An 8,297-nucleotide genomic window follows, 5' to 3' on the forward strand; every position below is an offset into this window, starting at 1 on the left:
CAATAGCCACATGGAGCTAAAGGCTACGATACTGGATAGCATAGCTCTGTAGCATGCCCTACAAAAAAAAGCTAGAGTGGGTGGGCGTCAATACATCAGAATAATATTGGTCATCTAGGTTTATAAATAAAGGAGCCAGACTAACCAGAAAACTGGGGGTCGACGGGGATTGAAAAGGCTAGAGAATGGTTTCAAGGATAAGTATAGGCAGCCTCAACTGCATCCTAAGAGACAGAGCTAATCCACTTACGAGTAAAACACTGAGATGAATGGATGAGCTAAGGAAAGAAAAGAAGTCTTAAAAGCAAGGCTTCCTATAACATGTAGATTTTCACATACCTCAGAGCATGAGCCAGGCAGTGGGGAAGGTCAAAGAGTTTTGGATGACAATCTGACCTCCAGAGCCAAGGAGCAGGAGTATGCGCCTGAAGCCCAACTGTAGGTTCCAAGAGAGTTGGCCACTGCTCAAGTTGATAGAATGGGACCAATGGCTACAGCCATACTTTCTGTTGACAGATATTTTGATTGACAAATAGTTCTCCCATGGAGGGAAAAAAACTACACAGAATAATAGCAATAAGCGAAGAAAAATAAAAACAGCATTACAAATCAATGACAAAAAGATGGGTTATTTTATTTTATAACTGCCATTGAGAATGTGAATTAGAAAACTCTAGGTATATCAAAGTGTTAAATATTTCTCTTTATAAAACAACAGAGAACTAGAAAAAAATTCAGAGAATATCAATATTTTCCTAAGATGAGAAAGATTTTTCCAAGCATAAAGTTTATGAAAGAAAAGCCATTTGGGGGTGTGAGAAACAATCAGTGTGTTTGTATCAAAAATAGAACACTTCTGAAATTCAACAAACATCATAAGCCAAATTAAAAGCAATGATAAACAAGAAAATGTTTAATATAAATGTGTTTTTACAAATCAATAGCAAAAATAAAAAAATAATGAGTTAAAGACATGTACAGACATTTCAAAAAGGAAAACAATAGAAAAGCAGATGAAAGGCATGAACTGACAATATCCTGGCAGAATTCAAATAAACCAGAAAGTAAATTACAATAGTCAACCTTACCAGTAATAATAAAATGAAACTTAATTCAAAAGATACTATGCATGTCAAATCCATCTATAGGATTGTTTATCAAAGCGTTATCTATATCAGCAAAAGACAAAAAATGGGAGCATCCTATGTGCTAGTGAGAGGAAAAATGGTTAAATTAAACGAAAACACCTTCTGTTAGAATAATTTTTAATGACATGTTTTTTGAAAGGTAATAAAAAGGAAGAAAATTTAGTCTAAAAATATCTATTTGATGAAATTCTGAATAGAAAATGGAATACAAACGCATTTACACATATAAATTTATCTTTGTTAAAATATATGTTTATATTTCAATATCAAAATATATATTATATAGATTGAATTTTATTAAGAAAATATACATGCATACATGGTTCTATGTCTATAGATTAATTATAAATATGTATGTACACATACATAGAAACCTAGACACATTTACAGAAAAAAACCTTGAAATAAATACAATAAATTTAACATAGTTGTCTCTGGAAAATAGAGTTATAAATTATCTTATTTTTCTGTATTTCTTTTTGTGTTTTTCAAATGTTCTCACATAATCACATATTATTTTTATCATTAGGTTATAAAAAATCCTAAATATGAGGAGACAGTGTGTTTAATATGGGACAAAAGAGTGATGTGGTTACCAACAAACCTAATGGGATTTCTATTGCTGGAGCCAAAGTACAATATCAAAGCAAACAAGTAATTTCTGGTTCAAATGAAAAAAGTTACCACAGCACACAACCCAGGGACAGATTACAGAAAGAGTATCACTATAAGGACGTTGAGTAGGGAGAAACCAATATGAGCTGAAATTATTGGGGCATGGCTTATGCTGGAAGTAAAACATGTCCAAGTCCTTGAAGAACTTTTGAAAAACAGAGGAGAAGGTGGAGACCTGGGGTTGGAGAAGATCATTGGTAAAGACAGAACTGTAGAGCCGCCCCTGTGCAGAGAGCTTCTTTTATGCATGTGCAGGAAATTTCTCTTCTCTACAAGTTCTCTTCCTTCCAGAAAACAATCCAAGCCATCTGGTTTCCAGTCTGGATGTCTTTAGATCTAGGAAAGGTGATGAAGAGAAATCGTATCAGCCTCCTGGACTTGTAGTTTAGAGACACTGTAGCTGTCACTAAACAGATCCTCCTCTGGAATCAGAATTCCAGGGATTGAATAAGCAATGAGTTCAGTTTAGTTAATTTAACTCATTCTTTGCTTGTGTCTTGGCCAAAATCACAGGCTACTAATTTGGCCAAAGTCTTAGGTTAAATATTCCTTATAATTGAATTCCTGCTGGACAGAAGGCTGAGTTCAAATTATGTAATTAGCATGTAACTCTTGACTTCTGAGAATATGCCTTCTCAGTTTCGGAGAATATATCCTTAGTGAAACAGCCATGCCAGTTAACTGTATACAATTTGATTTTAATGGTCTCAATTTTTAATCTCTTATGGCATTTCTTAGTTTCCATCCCCTGTCTTTCACTTCTACCCTACCTTCTTGCTCAATCCATTCTTTATCTTGGAGATTGTCTTCTCTGCATCTAGCTCTTCTGCCTGCTTCAGGGAATTGCACCTACCTAGTATTTATTTCCTATGTGTGGCCCATAGTGCAACACAAGAGCCTCCAGCCTAGAGGAGAGTTTAAAAAATGATCCAGAAAACAATATTCTGCAAAGAAATACCTCTATGCACACATGCAGCACAGTTACCTTTAGTTTGGGGCACTGAGGACCCCCAAAATAGAATAACACTTTTCTGGAAGCAAATCCAGAGCCTAAATCATACCATTTGACCATTCCCGGACACCAGCACCATGTATGCTGTGTTGTTACAAAATCTTTTCACATGAAACAGTCCTCTTTCAATTAATGGCAAAGTGGATTTCAGAAGGAAAGCCCAACCAACAACAGGGACCTAGCCAGGGATCCCACCCCTTGTAACTTGTTGAATCCTCTCGTGAACTTGAATCCTCTTCCTGAAGGTGAAATCTGTCTTCAGAGGCCACTGAGCTTTTTAGTCCCTTGAAAGTTCTTACAGTGTCTATAAAAATTTCTGCTCTTAACCTTTCTTGTGTTATAAAAAGCACAGCCACGTTCCTCATAACTATTTGATGTCTTATATAAAACCCTTTATAAAATAAAATTTTTTAAAAATCTCCCCAGACAGCCTCAAAAGAAAAGTTGCCCGGCGTTGTCTTTAAATGGCATGCTTATTTAATACCGACATGAAGATAGAGTCAGTGCTCTGAATTCTGGACTGCCCATGCTGGCATTGAGGGGCACTGTTAAAACCTGCCAGTTGCTAAAATATCCCTTCTACTCCGTGGGGAGATAGTGTCAAGAGTAAAAGCCAGGAAGGGAAATTTTGGCTGGCCTCCAAAAACAGTTGTAGCAAAGAAGGTTCTCTCTCCGACAGCATTCTGACATGCTTTCTTCAGTTTTGCCATGAAGTTGAAATCCTTCCTCAGGAGAGAGGAGTGTATATATAAAGACAGCACGAGCGTGGTGGGCCCAGGAATTTCAAACATGGCCCAGTCTGACATGAAGGAAGGAAAGGGAGAGGGGGTGGGGAAGACACCGCTGAACTTCCAGCCAGAAAGGACTGTCAGAAGTAAGCCGTTTCAACAAGTTTATCCTTGAAATATTTCCACTGCCAAACTCTTCTGGGTGATTCTAATGTAATTTGGACTCAATCCTTGTATGATTTTATATAAGGCTTCTTGTTTGTTTGATTTCTGTTAGTTTGGATCCGTCATATAAATATAATGATGTATGTGATCTACATGATAAAAAGTTTGTATTTGTGGGGTAGTTAGAAGACAACAGTTTAGTATCCAAACAGCAGCTAAGGCGTGCAGTGAAAATTTTAAAAGTGTACCTGGAAAGAAGGAAGGATGATAGGGAAAATATGCAAAAAAATTCTTCCAATCTCAACTGGCAGGGACTTTGTCACAGAGAAGAGAGTGGCAGGCCTCTGCTATCACTCAGGCTGACCAAGTCTGAAATGGTGGTGGTGGAGGGGTGTGTCTGTATGCACACACCAACACGCATGAGCAAGGTAGAGCCAGGAGGGCCCTCAAGCAAAATAAAACTTCAAAAAAGATACATAGGTGTCTTTTTCCTACACTCGAAACCTGTCCCTCTACAGAGAAAAGAGTAAAACTTTGGCAATTGTCTAAATTAGTTCATCGATGAGTTTAACATTAATAACGGAGAACAAGTAGGTTAGACCTTGACCAATAGTGTGGGTTTAACAAAGCTATCCTTACTTCATGCTTTCATATGTTTTGAACAGTAAGAAAGAGCAGAGTTTCTAACTGTTAATAAGTAAGTAACAAAATAAACCAGGTGTGATTGTTTGCTAAGGAAGTTGAGAGGTAATTTCTAGATAAGCCCATAGAGCCATCAAAATCCATGACGGAAACACAAAGTAAAATTTTCTTCATTTGTCTATGCAGTGAATGCCTGGTTCTGCTCTTGGTTCTTTTACTAGCTAGTTGTTTATCTTCTTTACAACAAACAATTCTCCGAACATCAATTTTCTCACTTGTAAAATAGAGATAATCATAATACCTACTTCTCGGTATTATGTGATTTCAAAAGGTACAATGGATGTATCTTTTACAGACTATAAAACGTTGCACACATGTTGATCATCATGAATAGTAGTAATATCTCTGATTCATTTCTCTCACAAGATTGAAGAGAAAGGATATTTTATAGCTTCTTAGATTTTAATCAGTTTCTAATGCACTAATTTCATGGTCATAAAATATTAGAGCTGAAAGAGATCTTAGAAATCATCTCATTCAAACTTCCTCATTTTTCAGGCCCAGAGAGTTTGCAACGTGTTGAAAGTCAAACAGCAAACTTAAAAAGTTACAGACACATGTAGAATACAGACGTGTATTCCAGATGCGTACATCTACGATACAGGCTATTGTGAGCTTGCTAAATGTTTTCTTTGATAAGATCCTCTGACTTTTTGCAAAAGAGTAGGTTAACAAATCTGGCCTTAAAGAAAATTTCTGTAAAGTAAATTTTCTATTTACTCATTAGTTCTTATAATGCAATTTAGAAAAAAATGATCCCATGGAAACAGCAGCCGGAGACATCTTTTAAAGTTATAAATCCAATCATCTCATCTGCTTGCTTAAACCTTTTTATCAGCCCTCAGGCCCTTATTATAAAAACTTGCCATCGCTTGCAAGGTTTGCATGCTCTGATTCCTGCTGGCTTAGACAAACCTATCTCCAAGTTTATAACATCACTTCATCAATTATACTTTGGCTACACCTGCCTTGTTTCTTTTTTTCCAAATTCTGAGATTTACGTAAGGATTTTCCCTCAGGTAATTGCACGGCACATCTTTCGTCACTCATGTGTCAGCTCAAATGTCATCTTCTTGGAGAGACCTTCTGGATCTCTCTAGTCTCCTCTCTATCTTGCTATTTTGCTCCTGGTGCTCATTCCATCTGGAATGGTGTTACTCATGGATATTTTGAATATTTAGGGTCAGCCTCTGCCACTAGAACATAAGCTCCATTAGGGCAGCAATGATTTTCTTTCTTACCCACCACTGAATCCCCAGTATCTAGTTAGACTAGCTAGTTAGGACTAGCCCAACACATAGTAGTAGGCACTAAATTGTTTATGAACAAAACATAATTTTCTCATAAAAAAAAAAATGTGTGAGTGAACAAATGAATGGATGAATGAGTAGACCACTCACAACTTTTGATAAGAAAATGCTAAGATGGTGATCAGGATTGCTTTCATAACAGTTTGCAGTTCCGACCTGGTCGGAGCACCTCCTCGGCAACCAGAACGTTGTTGGAAGAATTATGTGAAGAAATAGTGGCGCTTGAAAGCAAGATGAAAGAACACTAAAGACATACTTTGCTAGTGTCAGAATTTCACATGAAGCCAGGCCTCAGCATCAGGTAGATTCATTAATTGCATGAATTAAGAAGTAAACATTTTAAGCACCTTCAATATTCAAGGCATACAGCATACAGGGAGTGAGAGGGAATAAGATACATAAGACGCAGTCTCTGACATAAAGTCCACGTAGGTTTGCTTTGGGATCTAAGGTATAAACACATAACAAATGAAATAACAGTGCCAAAGTTGAATAATTCAAAATTTGAATAGCAACTATTATGGACTGAATGTGTCCCCCCAAAGTTCATATGTGGAAATCTAATTCCCAAAGTGATGGCATTTGGAAGTGTTGCCTTTGCGAGGTGATTATGTCATGAGGGTGGAGCCCTCATGAATGCAATTAGCACCCTTATAGGAAGAGGCCAGAAAGCTAGCTAGCTGTCTTTCCACCTTGTGGATACAAGGAGAAGTCAGCAGTCTGCAACCCAGAAACGAGCCATCACCAGAACCTGACTATGCTAGCACCCTAATCTCAGACCTTGATTTCCCAGTGTGAGAAGTATATTTCTGTTGTTTTAAAGCCACTCAGGTAATAGTATTTTGTTATAGCAGCTAGAGCCAAGACAGCAATGAAGAAAGATAGGAATCATACAGAGAGTAGCTGATTCTGTGTCAGGTAAGTAGAACAGTTAAAAAAGTGCTGAATTCAAGAAAGAAGAGTGTTGGCAAACTGGTGTCCACTGGTAAGGCTAATGTGGAAGGAATTCTATTGAGTCATTTTACTGTACTCATCGTTTTAGGCAATGAGGGCTATTTGGATTTCCTGATGTTTATTTAATCCCAGATACGCAATGGTGGAAAATTTCATTCCCCTTACTCTACCGTGTTCAAATACATCTGTGATGATCCTAAATAACACAGGAAACCACGTGGGTACAGCGCATAGAGTTTGCCTATGAAAAATTGGCACACAGGTAACGTGTGCTTTTTATAGCCTTTATACTACATCTTGGGATTTCCTATCTCCAGGCTCATTTGCAAATGACAGCAATACAAAGAGTGTTCAGATCTGCTTAATAGTGGAGGACCTGTTATCTTAGCATCTCTACCCTAGATGGGATGGGTTGAACTGGAATCCTCTTCCAGCAGAGATGAAAACCTCAGGCCCCAGAGACACTGCACCAGCAATGTTCAAGCAGCCACTACTCTAAGGAAACAGCTAAATTCTGCTGGGTTGTGATGCTCCTGTTCACGCTCTTCCCTTTGCAATTCTGAGTCCTGCCTGCTAGACTCAGGAAAAGGGTGCATTCTTCTTTACCCCGGCTGCACTCTGTAAACTAGCACTGATCACAGTCCCTTGATGGTGTTTGCCAAATACTTAGGATGGTTGGATGAATGGATGGATACTTGGATGCATTTGCAACAGACAATGTAGCATCTAACAGATAATTTCTTTTGTCCTAAGCTATAAGCCTGTTCTCTGCAGAAAGTTGGGGAAAGGCAGTTGAAACATAGATACTGACATGACTGATACTTGGGTTCAAAGCCCAGCTCACTGCTCTAGCTTTGTAACTCTGAACAAGATCATTAAATCTGTGAACATCAGTCTCTCTGTCTTTAAAAAGTAGGATCATAAATTTACTTTCCACATTGGAAGACTAATGAATGGAATCATGTATATAACGTAATTAATTACTTGTCTTTTTCTGACTGTTTGATAAAATTTTTTCATACCATAGTCTGAAAACTAAATTTTCGTTTGTTGATTGTTTGGCTTTGATTTAATTTTCCCAGCCCTAAGATTGTATTAGAATGCCTGATGCTTTTATCTACACCTGACATTAGTTGTCTTGCTACTTTTTTTTTTTAACTCTGACCTGTGCTGGCGGCAGGAAGCCAGGCAAAATACTGTAGTAGTGGAACCATCTTACCCTACACCCTAATATATAAAACAACATACTGCTTCTTGGCATAATACGTCATGACTAAATTTGAAAATGAGATTTAATTTAAGTTTTTCATATTCTCTGCATTGTGACACTCATTTTATAAAAATATTCCCACTCATCACTGCTTATTGTTCTTTTGGATAGAACTGCAAAATTGTGAAGATGGTTAAGCTATTTATTTATTTTAAAGCTAAAGCTCTTTCATCTTTCATATCTATCTCCAATTCCCATCATGCTATGACTCAGGCTCTTCTCTCCTTATCATTTTCACACTGCACCCAGGCTTGGAGGCCATGGAGAACTCATCATTGCCTGGACAAGAGCATCCATATCTCGCAGGAGCAGAAATGGGATGTACAAGTTCAT

The sequence above is a fragment of the Equus przewalskii genome, chromosome 7, assembly GCF_037783145.1.
Source record: "Equus przewalskii isolate Varuska chromosome 7, EquPr2, whole genome shotgun sequence".
In the NCBI taxonomy this organism is placed as follows: domain Eukaryota; kingdom Metazoa; phylum Chordata; class Mammalia; order Perissodactyla; family Equidae; genus Equus; species Equus przewalskii.